This window comes from Typopeltis vanoorti, chromosome 6, assembly GCF_054136105.1.
Source record: "Typopeltis vanoorti isolate ZY-2024b chromosome 6, IOZ_Tvanoo_1.0, whole genome shotgun sequence".
Taxonomy (NCBI): Eukaryota; Metazoa; Arthropoda; class Arachnida; order Uropygi; family Thelyphonidae; genus Typopeltis; species Typopeltis vanoorti.
This window is the reverse complement of record NC_143554.1, coordinates 88,306,502-88,327,305: the sequence shown is the minus strand read 5'-3', so window position 1 is coordinate 88,327,305 and position 20,804 is coordinate 88,306,502. Positions and strand designations below refer to the sequence as shown.

General features: G+C 35.2%; 1 protein-coding gene across 2 annotated transcripts in view; it reads left to right on the top strand.

Moving 5' to 3' along the window:
- The window catches only part of LOC150105677 (polyprenol dehydrogenase-like), a 71,389-nt gene that overhangs the window by 9,008 nt on the left and 41,577 nt on the right, over positions 1–20,804 (top strand). The window lies entirely within an intron of this gene.

Below are 20,804 nucleotides of genomic sequence, written 5' to 3'. Positions count from 1 at the left end.
TTCAATAATGGCACATAAAATTCAAAGTATGGTTGCTGTGGTTTCCAGTGAAAAGAAGACGTAAACCTGTTGCATTACATACTAAGATTTAAATTATTAAATTTAGTGATGATGGTGTATCGCAAACTGAGAGAAGCCCACGCTAAACTTACCTCGCACTGCTGTTATCATAGTTGTTTAAAACAAGTATAAAGTTCTTAGCAAAGTGAAAAGTTCTACACTAGTTAATACTAGCATAGAACACTTTCACTTTGCATAGATTGTCACATTTACAGATAGCACCAGTTATCTGTAAATGTGACAGTTTTTTTTGCTGAAATGGGGAAAACTTTTAATGGTGTAGATTGAGGACCGAACTGGATGGCATGTTCCCTTAAGCTAAACAATATAGAATAACTTTTTTTGTTAACAAAAATTATTCTAAATTTTTCATTTCCACATGTGATGTAAATAAATGCTTTCTTTACATCATTTACTCAGATATATATAACTGCTTAAATCTTGCTTAAAAATATTATTACACCATTGCATGCCTCTACAAGTGGGGGGGGGAGGGCAGTGATTTGTTTACTAGTGTACTGGTACTGTTCGAGTACTAATATACTTGAACTTATTCAGTTTGATATTTTTCAGTATTAATTCCACAATTCTTTATATCATGGTAGGCAAAAATTTTCCTATTAGGACAAATAATAAATGATGGAATAAATAAACATAATATATTATATTTGAGGGGGAGGTACATAAGGGTCAAAGCTCTATAACTGAGAGGAGACCTCCACATAGCCTTTAAATGCAGAGAACCAACCAGGGCTTCTGACCAGTGGTGCGTTGAGACCGGCTCGTGCGAGGCGGTTGTTAAAATTTTTCAAATTTAGCTAGCCGGTTGTTAATGTTTTTAAGTCGGACAAGCCGGTTATTAAAATTCGTTATGAAAGGATAGATGATGAATGGTGGTATATACTTTTTCTCGTAAATATTTTCAAATTGTATAATAAACACTTACATTTATTATTATTATTATTATTATTATCAAAAATAAATGCATAAAAGTGAATTCACAAAACACAAACTCAATTTATGAATGGGAATTTGGAAACGATTTTATTTACTAAACAATGTCTGTATTCATTAAAACACAAACACGTTATCAAAACTCCTGAACTGGGTATTCGAATAAACAATAATGCCTTATTTTTCGGTGAATTTCTAAGAACTTGCAACATTAAGTTCTTGGAAATACAACATTGTTGCACTATCGATAAATACAAAAATTTGGCGCGACGGCTACAGTCTCTGGTCATTTGATTGACTATGGTGATATTAGTGTTAAAATTTTTTTTTTTTCAGGATTTCATTTGATAATACGTAAGTTGTAGGTAATATATGAAAATTCTCTTTAATATATGTTTTTATTTTGGTTTTTTCTTTTTTTTTTAATAATTAAAATAATTTTAATCGGGGTTAGAGTTTTGCTGTCAAAAATGCGGATAGCCGTTAGTTGAAAAAATGAAATAGAACGAAACTTCTTAAACATTAAAATGACAAAATTTGTCCTTTTAATGTATAAGCAGAAACAAAGACATCTGAAAATACAATAGAACTTTGTGAAGAATCAAATTTTTCATAAAGCGAGCCATTAAAAATATACCAACACACCACTGCTTCTGACCTAATGTCCAATCTTCACCTTCTCGTTGGTGCAACCTGTTGGGTATCTACCTGGATACTGAACGAACGAGGATGGGCTGGCAATTTGGGATTTAGCCGACCAAATTCTATTTTTATTGGCTTAAACCAAAATACAAAATGATGCTAAAACATGATAAAATTTCATGCCAACTGGGGCGTCGCCTGGTTAAACAAGGCCCCCGTTGTTTTCACCAGGGAACCAGGCCAAACAGCAAAAAGTCAGCTACTGGAAGAAATCTGAAAGCACACTCCAATTCAACATCACCAGAGTTAAAGATCGGTACTATCAACATAAGAAGCCTGAATGGCAAAGAAATGGAGCTAGCTGAGGAATTAGATAAGTACCAGATCGACATAATAGGGGTGACTGAAACAAAAAAGACCAAAATTCAGGAAATGACAATCAAGGAAAAGAAGAAGTAGCCATGGTATTCAACAGAAAATATGAGGCTAATCTTCCTGAATGGCAGGCAGTTTCAAGTAGAGTGATGTGGGCAAATATCAGAATGGGAAATTGGACAATGAGACTTATTTGTGCCTATGGTCCCACAGAAGGTTCTATTAAGGTAGAAGTGGAGGAATTTTTTGATGCTTTAGAAAAAGCAACTGACACAATGAAAAAGGAAAAGTTGGTCCTTGTTGGGGATCTAAATAGCAGAGTAGGAAATGATTGTCAGACATACAAAAATATTTTGGGAAAATTTGGAGAAAAGAGCAAAGCTAATAATAATGGCAAACACCTGTTGGATTTCTGCTCAGGACATGGACTGGTTATTACTAACACCATGTTCCAACATAAAAATGTGCACAAATTCACATGGAGAGAAGAGACAAGGAATAAGAAAAGTCTCATTGACTATGTTATTGTTGATAGTGATGTTTTCTCCCTGGTGCAGGACACCAGAGTGTACAGAGGATTTGAAATTGGAGGCGATCACTATTTAGTCTTGAGCAGGATAAAATTGAATTTCATATTGAAAAGAATAACATGTAAGAAAGTTTTAAAGTGAATAAAAGTTGAGCAGCTCTCAAATGTGAATTGTAGAATAACATACACAAAGATTATTGAAAAAAAAATGAAAGAGTTTGAAAACAGGAACCAAACCTTGGAAATTCAGTGGCAAGCCTTGAAGAAAACCCTGATTGATTCTGCCAGAGAGGCATGTGGTGAGGTTGTCAGCAAGGATAGAAAATCAGAACTCCATGGTGGACACAGGAAGTTAAAGAGGCAGTGAAGGAAAAGAAGAAAGCATATCAAAAGTTCCTGGCAAATAAATCAGCTTGTGCTCTTCGAGAATACAGAGATAAATGTAAGAAAGCTAAACACTGTGTAAAACTAGCTAAACAAAAGTGATGGGAGGACTTTGGCAAGAACATAGAAAATAAATATCAAGAAGGTGGTAAGATATTCTGGAGATTGTTGAAGAAGCTTAGAAATGGAGGAAAGAGTGCTGTAAAAGGAGTTAGAGATGATAAAGGTGACATGAAAACAGGAAAAAAAGATATCCTTGAAGTATGGAGTAATTACTTCGAAAATTGCTAAATGAAACAAGCAGTGATGACAGCACAGTGGTAAAAAAACACTGATCAGGCATACAGTCAGGAATACATATCCATACTTGAAGTAGAAAAAGCCATCAAAGGCTTGAAATGTGGAAAAGCAGCAGGAGTAGATGATATTCGACCAGAAATGCTGAAGTATGGTGGTATAAAAGTCTTACAGTGGCTGCACTGCATATTTCAGAAAGCCTTGATAGAGGTATGAATTCCCGATGATTGGAGTAGAGCTCATAGTACCCATATATAAAAAGGGAAATAAAACTGAATGCGAGAATTAATAGAGTTATTTCCCTGCTGTGTGTTCCTGGAAAGATCTATGCAAGTATACTTGAGAAACGGTTGAGAAGAATTGTGGAAGAAAAGCTTGGTGAAGAACAAGCTGGATTCAAGCCAAACAGAGGCTGTCGGGATCAGATCTTCGCTTTACGACAAATAGTTGAGAAAGCATGGAAATATAATAAAGATCTGTATTGAAGTTTTGTCGATCTGGAAAAGGCATATGACAAGGTGCCAAGAGAGAAGCTATTCAATACGCTATAGGTATATGGTGTCAATGGGGCATTATATCAAGCAATACTTTGTCTGTATTTGAGTTGTAAGTCAGCAGTTAGAATTGAAGGAAGTACAGGAAGATGGTTTAATGTTAAATCTGGTGTGAGACAAGGATGTACATTATCCCCTCAGTTATTCATTATCTATATTGATCACATTATGAAGGAAAGTGGTATTAAACATGATATCAGAATTGGAGATGTTAATGTCAGCTCTTTGCTTTATGTGGATGATGTTATACTTCTAAATAAATCCAGTAGAAGTTTGCAAGATTTCCTGTCTAAATTGAATAACTGTTGTAATAGATGTGGTATGAAGGTCAGCATTAAAAAGACAAAGACAATGAAAATAGGTAGAATTGTTGAAAATGTCAATTGTGTTGTGAATGAGAACCTGTGGAACAAGTGAAACATTTCAGCTACTTAGGCACGATTTTTACTGAAGATGGTAAATTAAATATGGAAATAGACAACAGAATTAACAAAGCTGGTATGGTAGGAAGTGAATCGAATAAATTCATATTGAATAAGAGAGAAATTAGTCAGAACACTAAATTAGTTGTATACAAGACAATGTTCAAACCAGTTTTAACTTATGAATCCGAGAGCTGGGTCAGAACTAAAACTCTTGACCAAAGACTAGTGTTATATCTTTTGGTGTGTGTGGTTCACCACCTTTGTTATGTATCGCCATGTGTGCCATTTTATGTCGTTGCTTGCTTCCTAAAATATTTTAACTTCCCTTATTCCTTTTTAACCTCCCTACTTTGACTACAGGCCTTACAAAATTTTCTTGACTCTAATATCTGTATCACTTCTTACATGTTCATTCTATAAGGAAAACAAATTCTATATCTCTGGCCAATTCCTAAATTTACTCATGTGCATACCCTGACTGTTAAGGTTATTCCTTGCTATAAGAAATGAATCCTCTAATTTCTGTCTGGGGCCGTCTCCTCTTCAGATATTGACAAATTTATTTTTTAATGCTGCACCAGCCAATATCTTAGAATAGAGGGGACCCTTATTCAGGGAGACTTTTACAGACCTTTGGTGCACATAGGAGAATAAATTTAGTGCTTACTTATACTCATAGATCAAATGCTCTACTATGGCTAAGTAAATTCTGGTTTGCAGTCATAACCTCTATAACAACATGTTATACCTTTCTTTCAATCCCCCCCGCTATGGTTCGAATTAATGAGTGGTGGTTTTGGTTCACATCACAGGCAAAACTCAGGTATAAAAGAAAATACATATTTATTGGAATCTAAAGACATAATATACACTTTCAAATAGTTCAGTGACATGTTAAATCAAACTTTATCAAACTGATTAATACTATAACGTACGAACAATAATTCTTTCTCTTGAGTTAGAGATTTTTTCACACATAATATACACATTATACTCCTCTAATCAATTATTCTACCTACTGTGTTAATCTTGCATATTAAACTAGACACACTCTTCTATAATCATTCCTAGCAATTTATTTGTCTTATGGGCATTAGCCACTGTTAAATTATCACTTAAAGTCCTTAAATGCTGTCCATACTCAATTAATACACTACAAGCACACATAATATAGACATTATACTCTTCTAATCAATATTCTACCTACTGTATCAGTCTTGCATATTAAGCTAGTCACAATCATCTATAATCATTCCTAACAATTTGTTTTATGGACATTAGCCACTGCTAGATAATCACTTAAAGTTCTTAAATACTGTCCATACTCATTTAATACACTACAACGATCTTTTCCTTTTTCTGACTGGATAGTTATACAACAAAATCTGTACATTACCATTTGTTGGGGTAGGGTCTCCAGGTCCGTCGGAACTGTCCTTCTTTGTTTGAACTATCGTTCAAATCTGCCATAAGCCTACGTCCACCACGTGGATGCAGGCTTATGGCAGATTCGAGGACCTTATGGTCCTTATGGTGAAGACCTTATGGTACTCAGTTTCCCTCGTCTATCCTCGATCTATTTCGGGCCATCCTCAATTCTAGCTGCTAGTTAATAATGTACGTATGTGATAGTATTCCGTCGGTGCTTTTAACGAAGGAGCGAAGACAGATATGCCGACATCTCACACTTTCGTACTGGCAAAAATTCCGACATCGAAGGGAAAGGCGCACCCTCCGATATCTAACTATCGCCATAAGCCTGGATGCAGGCTTATGGCAGATTCGAGGACCTTATGGTCCTCAGTTTCCCTCGTCTCTCCTCGATCTGTTTCGGGCCATCCTCAATTCTAGCTGCTAGTTAATAATGTACGTATGTGATAGTATTCCTTCGGTGCTTTTAACGAAGGAGTGAAGACAGATATGCCGACATCTTACGCTTTCGTACCGGCGAAAATTCCGACATCGAAGGGAAAGGTGCACCCTCCGATATCTAACTATCGCCACGAAACACCATCAGGAACCACCGGTCCACAAGATAAGTCAAATCATCATCCAGGAAAACAGGCGAAAAAAAGCCTTGAGAAAGGGGTGCAAAACCTTTTTATTCTCCCTTCACTTCCCCCCCTTTTGCACCCTGTTTTTACCACGATAGCACCCTCTTACTTTTTTTTCTGCGATCTTTTCCCGCCCGCTACTTTCATCAACCACGGCAACTTCGGCACATCGCGAGATCATTGCAGTGTCTTCCAGGAACCGAATGTGCATCGCTTTCCCAGATTGCCAATGCCTCAGGCCTGCCCATGACCTTTGGACTATTGTTTACATCTGATTTACCCATTCATTGTATACATGATGCATTTCATATAATACTAATTTATACACGAAGTTCTTTACATGGTATTACAATTCTACTTAAAGGAGGTAATTCTATTTCCATTTACAGTTAGTACTTTAGTTCTTCTGCTCCAGTACAAGTTTTTTTCTCTCAGCTGATTTTTCTGACTTGTTAAATCCTGAATGTATTATTTCTTTAATAAAGTTCTTCATTCAGGATGTAACACTAGAGACCGCAGATATGAGAGTCCTGAGAAAGATTAGAGGCATGAACAGATGGCATCAATGGCAATATCATATTAAAAACGAGGACATTAGGAAAGAACTTGACATTGTCGGCATCCAGGAATGTGTTAGCAGAGCTAATCTCAGGTGGTATGGTCACTTAAACAGAATGGGTGAGGAAAGATTAGCAAAACAAGTCTTCTCTGCCATGTTGGCAGGTAAACGATCCAGAGGAAGACCAAGATATAGGTGGTATGGTACAATGTGTCTTAGACGATAGAAATTTAAGATCTGATAATGATAATATTGGAGTCTTGACAAGTAACAGACTGATTTGGAGGAAAGGAAGTTAGTAATGATGTAAATTTTTCATGTAATACTATCATATCCTGTGCACCCCTTGAGGGTACATGTCAGGAATTTGATGATGATGATGATGATGATATTATATTTGAGAATTTTTCTAAGAAGTTGGGTTTGATAAGGTGAATAATTCTTTATATAGTAATATGCAAAGTGTCTTATTAGCGCAAATGCGTAATATATGTATCATAAATAAGCATGATATATTATGTTTGAAAGATATATGGATATTCATGGATTGTTAATGGTGTAGAAGCTAAATAACTGGTAGGAAACCTCCATATAACTTCTAAAGATTGTGAAAGAACTTCCTGGGCTTCTGACTCATCAACCAATCACACCTTCCAATAGTGTGCACCACATGGGTGTTGAATGAAAAAGGATAGGCTGGCAGGAAATTGTATATACATTATGCAATGGGCAACATAATCAGATTTAATGGCTGGTCAGTGCAATCAGTAAAAAGTAAGCACTAAACCATATTACAACTCCATTGAAGTGAAGATGCGGAAGAGATGGAGCTAATGGAGGAATTATAGAAATGCTGTATTGACATACTTAATATTTCTGAGACCAGTGACAATTATTTATTCTTCTGGTCCCAAGGAATAATTGGCAGGAAAGAAGTAGAATTTTTTTTTCTCATTGCAGACAGCAGCTCATATGTAAAGGAAAAGGTTCTTGTTAGAGACCTAAACAGTATAGTAAAAAATGTACTCCAGGCATATAGAAATGAGTATCACATTGAAAAGAAAAATTGTGCTAGAGTTGCGAAAAGAATCAAAGTTGAGCCACATCTGAGATGTTAACTGTAGAACTGAATATCGAAATATTATTAGGGAAAAGTAAGTGAAAACTAGAACAAACTTTAGACTGAATTGCACAACCTGAAAGAATTATTGTCTTAGACTGAGAATTAGCTGCCTGAGTGGATGTTGCCTGCTTTACAACCAATAGGATATAGGTTCAGATCTCACTATGACATGAATGTTTGGGAAACTCTTTAAGCAGTAGATGATTTTTACTGCCCTGATTATTGAAGGCCAAAAGTGGCATAAAAAGCCTCATATTTGATCTTTTGTAATAGAGGATCCAGATTATTAACTCATAGCCCATATCCATGACACCAAATGTATGAAAGGATTATAACCTTTGATGGGTGGGATTTGCATAAAAGAAAAATGCAGTGACTTTGCTGCAAGAAGAGAAAAATAAGAACTCTGATGATACAAGAAGAGTCCATGGAAAGAAGAAATACAGAACATTTTGTGGTTACTAAAAAATATAGAGAAAAATATAGGAAAGTTATATAATACTAAACAAAAGTCATTTAGAGATTTTTGAATTAAAAAAAAAACTACAAAAGATAAATATTACAAAGATGAATTTATCTAGAAATGGGGGATATACCAAAAAAAAAAAAAAGGAAGATTGTAACAGAAAAAAACTGAAGATAGGATATTTTGGATGTTTGGAATAAGACAGTAGAATAATGGTAGAAAATATTCTGGAGTACATTTCAGTACTTTGAGGTAAAGAAAAATATCACATTTCATCTCCCTCACCTTTGATAATATGCATAACTCCACATAAGATCTCTACTTCCAAAAAACTAGCTGTCTTTTATTTTTTGGGTATATCTGTATAACTTCCAATACTATATGAATCCCAAATCTGTCCTGGCGTGCAAAAATCTTTCCTAAAAATGCTTGATGCTATGCAAAATAGAATATCTAATTAATTAATTGCTCATCTTTTACAGATTCACTCCAGTCACCTTCTAATAGATATACTTTCTATAAGTATTTTCATCAGTGCTGTTTTGCTGAATTGGTTCACTATTCCTCCACTTTCCATTTAAAGCCTCTAAACACGAGCAAATGTAGGTTGGTATCCATTCATTATCCTGGTTCAGACATATCAACCTCTCATCTTTTTGTCATCCTTTGTGCTTTGGAATAGCTTTTCCCTAACAGCTACAACATATAGCTATTCTAGAAACATGACTTCTTGTCCTGTATACGTAAGTGCTGTATGTGTTTTGCACTCTGTTGTGTATGAGATTGATAAACATCCAGGAATGGCCTTTTGCTCCCTCTTCCCTTTGTATTCTATGTATGAACCTTCTGTATTAATCCTGTGAAATTCTGTCACCAACTTAAACAGCTCTATCATGTTGCCTCTTTTTCCATATATCACAAAATTCTGTTTTCTCAGCTTATGTTTTTGTAACCAGTCTTTATATATATATATATATATATATATATATATATATTTTTTTTTTTTTTTTTTTCCAGAGTCCTGCTGTTGCTTTAGTCACTTATCTCTGGACCTTTTGTAGAATTTCTATATCATATAAGATAACAGGTATATTTGCAAACAATAGTGCATATGTGGTCTGACCAACTCATGTTTTGTTATCTCTGTTTATCATTGTACTCTTTAGTATAAAAGTAATGTGCTGTGTAGGCTTTGCATCACTTGTAGTTCCCTATGAGCTTCAGGCCTCTGTCACCCATTGCCTCTTTATCCTGAATTTCATCCACCTCCTGAAGCATGATTCCACTGGTTAAGTACAGGGCCCATTTCTCTTAATATTGAAACTGTAACCACCATTCATTTGTCCAAACTAAGGTCAGTTTAAATCTTCCTGATGGGAGTTTGATACCAACTCATCACTAACTCTCCCAGCTTTGCATCATCAGCAAACAACCATATATCCCCTGTCAATCCATACACAATGGTATCCCTAACATATTAAGTTAAACAGTAGGAATTCAAAACCAAAATTTGCTGGCACTGGTTACTTTCTTTTTCTGGGATACTGTTCTCCTTCCCAAATACACAACTTTCTGATATCCATCAGACAGCCAATCTGCTATCTCTTTATAGCTTCAGAGGGGATTTATTTAAAAATGTAAAACTGTTCTGCCTCTAGTTGGTGACAGTGATCTTGTAGTATTCACTTGGGAAGTGGCTAAGTTTATGAATGTTTCATTCAGAAAAGGTTATGCTGAACTACAAAACAGGAAATTATGACCATTTAAGAAGTATGCTGAGTTCTGCACAACGGTATCAGTAGTTGTTGGATGGGAAGGATATTGACAGTGCATGGGAACTGTTTAAAAAATACTTAAATGATACAATATCAGAATGTGTCCCTAGAATTTGAAGTATAAATAGGTAAGAGTGAAATGGATGTTTATTCTAATTAACCAAGATTTGTAAGAAGATGATGACATGGAAGGAATATCCTGTGCATAAGGATAATGTCAGTTATGAAAATTATAAGGTGCAGGCAAGAAGAGTTGCAACTGTTGTAGAGAAAGCTAAATCTGAGTATGAAAAGAAACACTGCAAGGTAATGACAACCCAAAAGAATTCTGTTGTTATGCTGCAAGTAAAAGAAAGAATTAATATGAAAAAATAATTCTACTGAATGCAGATGCAGGTGCCTGATGCAGAAGAGATTGTTCAAGTAATGAGTGGCCATTCTCAAAATTATCAACCTGGTGTATGCAACATTGAGTTCACTGCTACCTCCTCACTATATGAAGAATCTCAGGTGTATGAGGAGGAGGTACTAGAGTTGTTTGCACAAATTGAATAAGAATTCTGTAATAGGGACTGATGGAATATCAGCACAGATGCTAAAGAGTTCAGCTGAAGTGGCTGTTCTTTTGATCAGGCTATATAATTTGAGTCTCAGAACAGGGAAGATTCTACAGGAGTGGAAAGAATGTATGGTAATCCTATTGCATCAGAGTGGTTCAGAGATGTATTGAATTATCGACCAATCAGTATCTCAGGAGTGGTGGTGAAGATTTTGTAAAGTTGGTTAGGGCTTGCATTCAGAAATGGGTAGACAGAGAATCTGTATTTTGCAATGAACAGTATGGGGGAAAGTCATGTTTTAGAAACTTTCTCACATTCTTTACTGTTACCATTGAGTTAGACAAGGGGAATGGATACACCATGATACTTTGGGATTTTGCTAAGGCTTTTGACAGAATACAGTATCAAAGGCTGTTGCATAAATTTGAGAATATGGAATTGGATTATAAAATATTGATATGGAAAAAAGGATGGTTCTTATTTAATATTTAATATCATGAACACTTCTGATGAAAATCTATCAAAGTCTACCTCTTCATTACTGGTTTTCTTCGGTCATCTGACCAGTTGACAAAAATAATTCTGCCTTCTCTCTCAAATAATAGTCAGTTCTTTTCATCTGTTTGCCATTTTAAAATACATCCTTTTACATACAACTTGGTTTATTCTGTGACCATAGAATCAATACATTTCTGATGTTTTGGAGAATAGAATTTTTTTTCTTTTTATATTAAAGGTACAGATAGTTTGCTTGGCACTTTGATTATGTAATGATTATTATATAGTAATTTTTCACAGTAAGAAAATGTATTCCTGCCAAATTGCCAGCCTTGTTAACCAAAGTGGAATACTTGCTCTCCAACCAGCATGATGTCGGTTCAAATCCTACTGTGGGCATGGATATTTATGAATATTGTTAGGTGAGTTTCATTACCCAGTATGAGAAGACTATTTCAGTTATATAGGAGGTTTGAAATTGCTTTAAAATGGTCTGTGTTGAGAACCCGCCCACTGTAGGTTTAGAACTTTTTCTAGGTGAGATTCACTTAAAGAAAAGTGTTCCAAAAGGTCAATTTCTGCTACCATGTAGTTTTGCTATTACCCATACTGTTGCTGAATAGAAGCTCTCCATCATAGCAGGTTTCATTTGCTCTGCAGACCAAAATTTTCTTTGTACTTGTAAAATTCATTGTACTGAGGTGATACAGAACTTTTGGTTATATACATATAAAGGAGAGAGGGATCTCTGTAAAATACTGTACAGTTTGAATTTTTGATAATGTGTATATAAATAATCTGCACAACAGAAAGAATTTATTCAAGATGTGGCATATTTAATTGTAGGAATGTTTGCTTTCAACATATCTACTATCATTTTGGATACAAAGCATAGTATGATTTTGAAGTGGTCTTGAACATGTTCTGTAGGTTGCATTTGAGTTATAGCACTGATCACACTTGTTAACCTAGTGCAGAGATCATTTAGGGAGTAAGGCTTTGTTGAGTGAACTTCAGTTTTAAATTGTCTCCCCCCCCCACATGAAAAAAATCTAATGAGGACAAATCTGGGGAGTGAGGTAACCAATGCGTTGGCCCATGTTTTCTGATTCATATATTGGGAAAAAGCACATTTAAAAATTCTTGAATACTGTGGGTGCAATGATGAGGTGCCCCATCTTATTATACCATCAACAAGTCTTGATTGCCTTGGTTCAGGAATAATGTAATTCTGTAACATGTTCAGATAAGCCTCAACAACAGTTCTTTCAAAAAAAAAATAGACCAATTTTTTCATGTTAACCAAACTTCATGTGGTTTCTCTGTCCCCTCCCCCTCCCGATATGGCAATTATGGTAGTTAACCTTGTTGCTGATATGAAATGTTGCTTCCTGAGTAAATTGTCAAATGAGTGAGACATATTTTCAGCTTCATGAATAAAAGGATTGTAGAAAACTCATCTTGTATGGTGGTTTTCTTCCCTCAACCTCTGATGGACTTGAATCATGTATGCTTACTGGGATAAATATGTTTTGAGAATTTTGTGAACTGTTGCTCAAGAAATATCTAATTTCAATGAAGCCTGTCTTAATGATTTATGTGGACTGTTTGTAAAAGCTTGCTTTACAGATAATAGTCTTATCATTTACCCTCAATCGTTTAGTTCATGGCTCATCATTAATGAAACCTGTCTCTAATTTTTTTCATCTAGCTTGTAAAATGAGTAGAAATGTGTTTATATGTGTTGGTAGTACATGCTGCCTAAGGACAGACTCTCTTTTTTATCACATCCAGTATATGAAATACTCTATTCTTGTGACTCAACTTACTATGGACAGACAGGAAGATCTGTTAGCCTTGTAGTCACCTTGTAGAACATTAAAAATACATTTAGTACTATCATTATGGCAAGTTGGGTCTAGCAGACCATGCCTTGGATATCCCCCTTCATGCAGGATCAAATGGAAGAAAACAAAAGTGTTACACAGAAGTAATAAGTCAGACAGGTTGTTTTTGAAATCAACCACAGCTTTAAAACATAATCCAAACCTCAACAAGTTTGGCTGTATCAATTTATCAAAAACTTGGGAGACAGTCATTTTAAGATCTGATTAATACTTGTTTTTTCTCTCTCTTAATCCAACTGTTAAATATTAAAGTCCTAATTGGTGCCAATTAGGACTTTAATTTCTTGTGTTGACTGTTACAATTTTTTTTTAAACTACTCCCACAGTTATACCAAATTGTTGTTGTTTAGTGCACTGTGACAAACTGTTCATGTGCTCTGAAGATGCTAATAAGAAAATAATAAGAAAATAATTAATGCTTATTAACAATAAGCATTAATTATTTTCTTATCATTCTTGTGTTGTGAATCAATACCATTAAATAAACTAGCATCTAGTTTGTAATTCTGTTGGACACTGCATTTATTGTAATGAGTTCTAAATTTTTTGCTGATATAGACTTTAACTCAGTTACCCAGAGACTTCAGTTGCAACCATTCAGTATAGTGTAGTTTATGACCTAAAAAATAAAAGAATTGAAAAAAATGAATCATTAACAATTTTATTTAAATCTTAAATATATTCCCTCTCTCTCTCTCATTTTTCAGAATGTTTATAGTTTGTGTAGAAAAGATAAAAAATCTTTATAGTGCAATATCAAGAGGACTTTTTTTTTGTTAATAACATTTCCACTCATGGAAGATCATAAACCTAGCATATGTTAGTCACCCAGTTAAGCAAATTGTTATTGTTGTTGCTGAACAAGGATGAGTCATTGTTCAATGCTGAACAATGAGAAGTCATTGTTCCATCTTCATGAATTTGAATACTAGAATAACCTCAATAGAACTTGAAGATAAGCATCATCAGTGGAAAAGAGGTAGAGTTATCAAAAGAATTACAGAAATAACATATCAGCATATTTGGTGTTGTCACAATGAAGAAGACTAAAACAGGTGAGATGCTTCTAAATAATAACTATCAGATGTTGTATTTGGGCAAAATAGTCATGGAAAGGAAGGAGTAGCTTTAATATTCAATACCTAAACTTGAGGATAAACTTCTTGGTTGGAAATCGGTTTTAGGGATAGAGTGATGTAGACAAATTTCAAAATGGATTTTGGACAGTAAGACTTATTTATGCCTATGTTTCTGCAAAATATTCTAGTAGGAAAGAAGACAAATTTATAGAAATTTTTTGAATCATTAGAGAAGGCAGCTGACAAAAGGAAAAGCTGGTTCTTGTAAGAGACTAACAATACAGTAAGATAAGGATTCCAAGAATATAGGTGATTTGGGAAAAATTTAGAGTAGGACAAAGATAATAATAATGGTAAGTGCCTTCTAGATTTTTGTTTAGAATATATACTATTCATTACTTAAAAAAAAAAAAAACTTTCAACAGTCAAATGTGTATAGATGTATATGGAGAGAACACACATGCATAAAAGAAAGTTTTGTAGATTACATTAATGTTGATAGTGTATTTTCAAATTGGTTTAATATGAAGAGAGTACAGAAAGATTTGAAATAAGATGTGATCACTATTCAATGTTGAGCAGGATAAAAAAAATTTAGTATCCCATTGAACAGAAAAATATGTGCTGAACATTTTGAAAAGAATCCAAGTGAACAATTTTTGGACATAAACTGTAAACTCAGATATACAAATATTATTAGTGAAAAAAGGAATGAGTCTACAGGTGTGTGTCTAAAATTGATGGTGTGGCTTTAATTATTTTCAAAAGTTTGACAGTCAAGCCAGGGGAGCATGTGGTGATGTCTGCAAAAAAATAAAAATAAGAATACAAGTTTTAAAGAAGCAGTCCATGAAAAGAAAAAAAAAACATATAGAAAGTTCCTGGCTAATAAGCTTGCATGTGATCTTAGACATTTTTGAGAAAAATTAAGAAAGCTAAATTGCATATAAAAGTAGCTAAACAAAAGGCTTGGGAATATTTTGGAAAGAATATAAAAGATAAATATCACGAAGGTAGCAAAATGGTTTGAAGACTGCTAAGAAAGCTTAGGAAGGCCTGTGTAGTAGCTCTGTGGAACTGATACTTGCATCCGTAGCACTAGGCTACTTGAAGAAAGACCATTCTGAGTTTGATTCTAGTTGCTAACTAGAAGAACTCCTTCTAAGCATTTCTTCAATTGGTTCTTGAGTTACTAAATCTCTGGCACAGACAAGTGGACTTTTTCTCTCCAAAACACAGTATTTTCATCCTGAAACTCAAGAAAATCAACTGTAGAATTTGTGGTATTTCAGGCAATAATATATAGGAAAATATTTGTTTTGGTTTCAGTTTCATATGTGTGAAATTAGCAATTTTTATCTGCTTTGTTGTGTTTATTCATCAGACAATTAGAGTATTATAGTGTATTAGTGTAGATTTTTGTGTTTTTAGCGTATTTATTGCAATGCTGTCGGCATGGCACCAACACGATGAACAATAGCATCAAAGACCACATTGTCCAGTGATTTGAATTTGCAGGATATTATTCAATGCAGTGTATATGCGAAATGTATGCATTAAGAAAATTAAAAAAATATGTGGAAGGAAATTGAAACTGGAGAGAGAGTATGTATTAATTGTTTTAAAAGTGTCTGTTAGGTGACGAGAACGCAACAAATACCGACGATAAGATGGAAAATGATGTTAATAATGTCAAACGTGCAGCTGTAGAAATAGAGGAGAACGAAATGGGTATCAATAAAGAAATAGCGTATTTAAATGTCATCCTTCATAGGACAAAGTGTGAAATTGAAAAACTGCAGAAGTGGCAAGAGTTAAGCAGGGCGGAATAAAGAAAGAAGCAGGTGATCCGAAAGAATAATAAAGACCGACTGAACAAACAAGAAAAACAAGTTAAGGAGAAAATTATGTATGGAGACCCAATAATCAGGGGAGTACGTAATGAAAGTATGCAAAAATCGTGTTATTATTATTACAATATTAGCCACCCTATCTGGATGCAAAAAGGTAAGTTGAAGGAAATGATTGTCTTGGTTGGTACCAGTGATTTGAGAGGCGAGAAGTATTCTATGAGGGAGGATGTAAAGAAGTTGTTAGAAGAGGCAAAAACTAAAGAACAAGAAGGTGAAGATTGTAAGTCTCCTACCTATTTGGGCATTGATAGCCAATAAGTCTATACATAGACTGTGCCAAAGGAATGATGTAGAATTTATTGATCTGTGGTCTCTGTTTGACCTTGTGGTCAAACAGAGATCACAGATGCAGATGGACTGCATCTGAATGGTTTGGTGTTAGGTGTCTGGAGAGAGCTTTGTTCACCAAGCATGCTGATGTGCAAACTCAGGGAAACTTAAGCAATTAGGGTGGAAGCGAGTGAGTTTGTGTGAAGGCACCCATGAAGCAAATGAGGAATCTAGTCTCTCAAGCAAAAATATTGAATAAGGTAGTCAATTCAGAAAGTAAAGTTGGGTGGGGGAATAAAGGGATGTTGCTGTTTCTATATTCTAATGCCAGAAGTATCAGGAACAAGAGGGAGGAGTTTTTGGCATTGGTGAGTGCAACCTTACCAAAAGTTATAGGCATTAGTGAGACTTGGCTAACAGCAGATGATGTAATTACAGGGATTGAATGCGAAGAGTTTAGTATTTTCAGGGAAGATAGAGAAGATAGCATGGGGGTAGGAGTACTGCTGATGATAGCAGATGAATTGCAACCAAAAAGAATAGGAGACAGGCGGGAGGGTGACTGTTCATTAGAAGCAATCTGGTGTGAGATTAAAACCAATAAGACAAGACAAAATTTTTAAGTAACAAAATATACAGTTGGCTGTTGCTATAGGCCAGGGAGTTCCACAGATGATCTGGAAGACATACATTGCCAAATTAGTACAATGAGTACAGGTCGAGTGATTATTATGGGGAACTTCAACTATGGAGTTATAGACTGGAAGGAAGAAAGATCACAGCAGAAAGGAAATAGAATTTATAAACCTGCTGAGAGATAATTACTTAAGGCAGCATGTGATAGAGGGGTGTGAGAGTATTTGACCTGGTCATAAGATCAGAAGAGCTTTCCATAACCAAGGTGAGAACATTGCCTCCAATTGGTGAAAGTGACCATGCAGCCTTGACTTGGGAGATTATAAAGCATGAGGAATAATCTATCAAGGGGTATTTGTGGAACTACAAAGCAGGTGATTATGACATCCTTCAGAAAAAGCTTAAATCTGTACCATGGCATAAAACACTGCAGGGTAAGGATATTAGTAATGTATGGGATATAGTTAAGGGTCATCTAGAGGAAGCAGTATTAAATTGTTTACCTAGGGTAAGGAGAGTTAATTGGGTAGGAGTTAGATAGATGAGTAATATCATTAAGCACAAGCTGCAGAAGAAGAAAATGCTGTGGAGAGCAGTGGTTAAATTCAGCCAAGGTCCTCCAGGGCCCGGCCCCAGAACTTTTTTATGCACCGAGCCTTGGCCCGGAACATTTTTCTGTTTTGTGACTTTTCTCCCTTTACAATAATTATGCCTACATTATTGTGTTATTACTCAACAATTGTTTACAGTTTCGAATGTGTATATAAAGTCAATATCAATAGTCACCTGATTACGAACGCGTGATGAAAGGGACAGGGAGGTTTGGAGCTTCCTGTAATGTGTTATCTTGTAGCAATTGACATGCAAATATTATTGCAGTGTACTGTAGCGGAATTTTGATAGATGCCTAGCAATATTTTGTCTTTTCTTGTCGGCAACAGTCAATAACCAGCAATAGAACAGCAGATTAGCAGTTGTTTATCAGAGCTCGTGATTATGAGAAGCACAAAGAAATCGTAACATTTTTGTGTTTTTGTAGGCCTATTACCGTATTTACTTGAATACAACTCACACTTTTTTTCCCCAAAATTAAGGCTAAAAAATCAGGGTGCGAGATGTATGTGGGGATTTTCGGAAATTAAAGTTTTCAGGAAGAAACTGAAAATGGGTTTGACTTACCAAGAATTTTCCATTCGCTATTGCTATTTCTAGCCTAGAGAGCAGTTTCCTTGTGTGCATCCTACCCAAATAGCATCATCTTCTTTCAAGCAAAAGTCACCAGTAATCAGGGCTGATGCCAGAGTAGATTGCACACTGAGGCAAACAATTAAGTATCACCCCTGATGGATTACAAGACAACAATATAAGAAAATCTCCAATTGCTATTTTGTTTTTATTACAACAGAAACATTAATGCAAAACAATTACATAATAATATTAATTAAATGTTTGCTTTACAGGGATACAATAAAACTGTTTATAAGCTCTTATAAATTTAAATTATAAGCTATATCTGCCTCTATCGATATAGTTGCTAGACCAACCAATCTTTCTTGGGTCATTGCTGGTCTCAAATAATTTTTAATCAGTTTAAGCTTGGAAAAACTTCTTTCTGCACTTGCTACGCTAACAGGAATTGTTAACAATATCCTTAGGGTGGTGGTTATGTTGGGATAAATTTCTACGAGATTTTGGTTATATATATTATCATTCATATTTACTCTGTAGATAATGTTATAAAAAATTAGTTTGAATGACTATATACCGAGAATGAAAAAGAAAAGGTTTAATGTTAAGATACTACTAGTTTCATTGAATAAATCAACTTCTTCAGGTATCACAAGCAAAGAATTATATAAAATAACAGAGACATGATAAAATTACATCAACAGATCTAGTATAAAACACAATAGTACATTTTAAAACAGAATGCGTGCTGGAGTTCCAATTGAAGTTGACTACGTGCGTGAGCTGTCACGAGTGCACCAATACTGGACAGTGGCAATGTGTGCATCAGAAAGATTGTAGCTAAGACTGTTGTTAATATGGGATGAATCGAGCGATATTTCTTTAGATTCGATAATCTTTCTTTCGAGTTCATCATAACACACACGGATATTAGAAGTTTGCTTCAGTCTACGAGGTGTTGGCGGCCTTCATCCGAGTTGATAGAGAAGAGAACGTGGCTAGAGAGAGTGCTGGCCCTGGTCCTATTGTAGGAGATGTCTCTTTGGTGTTCTTCCATATGTAAAAGGATAGATTTAGCTGTCTGGCCATAATATGGTTTGTTACATTCACACAAAATCTTATAGACTCCTGGATACTGAATAGGAAGATGTTTCACTTTAGGTCTACTTAGTATGGAGCGAAGTTTTGGAAACATGGTGAAGCAAGTTCTAATGTTGAATTTCTTAAGAATTTTTGCCAGTTTTGGGGAGAGAGCAAGCTGTATGGCAACGATATTAAAGCTCTTGCGGGAGAAGAATCTGCAATAGCAGTTGAGCGATGGAAAGAGAAAAATTTATCAATCTTTTTAAGAGAGAAACCATTGTTGACAAAAGTCCTTTTTAGTAAATGGAGTTCATTTTCAATTTCTGTTTCATCTGTTAGTAAAGATCTGGCTCGATGTGCCAGGGTTGAAATAATACCAAATTTTTGCGAGGATAATGATGGGAAGAAGCATGAAGATATCTGTCTGTGTGTGTGTGGGGGGGGTGGACTTAAAGTAAAACATCTTCCTATTCAGTATCCAGGAGTCTACAAGATTTTGTGTGAATGTGGCAAACCATATTACGGCCAGACAGCTAAATCCATCCTTTTATGTATGGAAGAACACCAAAGAGACATCGCCTACAATAGGACCAGGGCCAGCGCTCTCTCTAGCCACGTTCTCTTCTCTATCAACTCGGATGGGGGCTGCCAACGCCTCATAGACTGGCTGCAAACTTCTAATATCAGATGTGTTATGATGAACTCGAAAGAAAGATTATCGAATCTAGAGAAATATCGCTTGATTCATCCCATATTAACAACAGCCTTAGCTGCAATCTTTCTGACGCACACGTTGCCACTGTCCAGTATTGGTGCACTCGTAACAGCTCACGCATGTAGTCAACTTCAATTGGAACTCCAGTATGCATTCCTCTTTTAAAATGTACTATTGTGTTTTATACTAGATCTGTTGATGTAATTTTATCATGTCTCTGTTATTTTATATAATCCTTTGCCTGCGATATCTGAAGAAGTTGATTTATTCAACGAAACTAGTAGCATCTTAACATTAAACCTTTTCTTTTTCATTCTCGGTATATAGTCATTTAAACTAATTTTATATATATATATACACACACACACACATAAAATTTGGTGAGGGCCACTTTTCTCTTGTATTATTTTTGAGAGAATTTTTAATTCTTTAAATAAATCTGTTGCATCTACATCAGATATTGTAAAATATCTTGTTGCCCTAAATATGGTGCCTACGGCAATATGGCTGAACAAGCGTCCTTAATTAAGTGGCGCCATGAGGCAGGCTGCCTCTATGCTACACCCTGTCAATGGTACTGCCAGTAATTTACAAGACTTGAGATACGTAATGAACAATCCTTCACAAATGACTCGTGAGAAGTGAAAGCAGGGCATAAAACAGACAGCAATGGCAGGTTATTAAGATGTGCATATGATTGGTGCGGTATTAACAAAAGATCGTGCGACTGAAAGATAAAAGCAAGCTGACAATTGAGT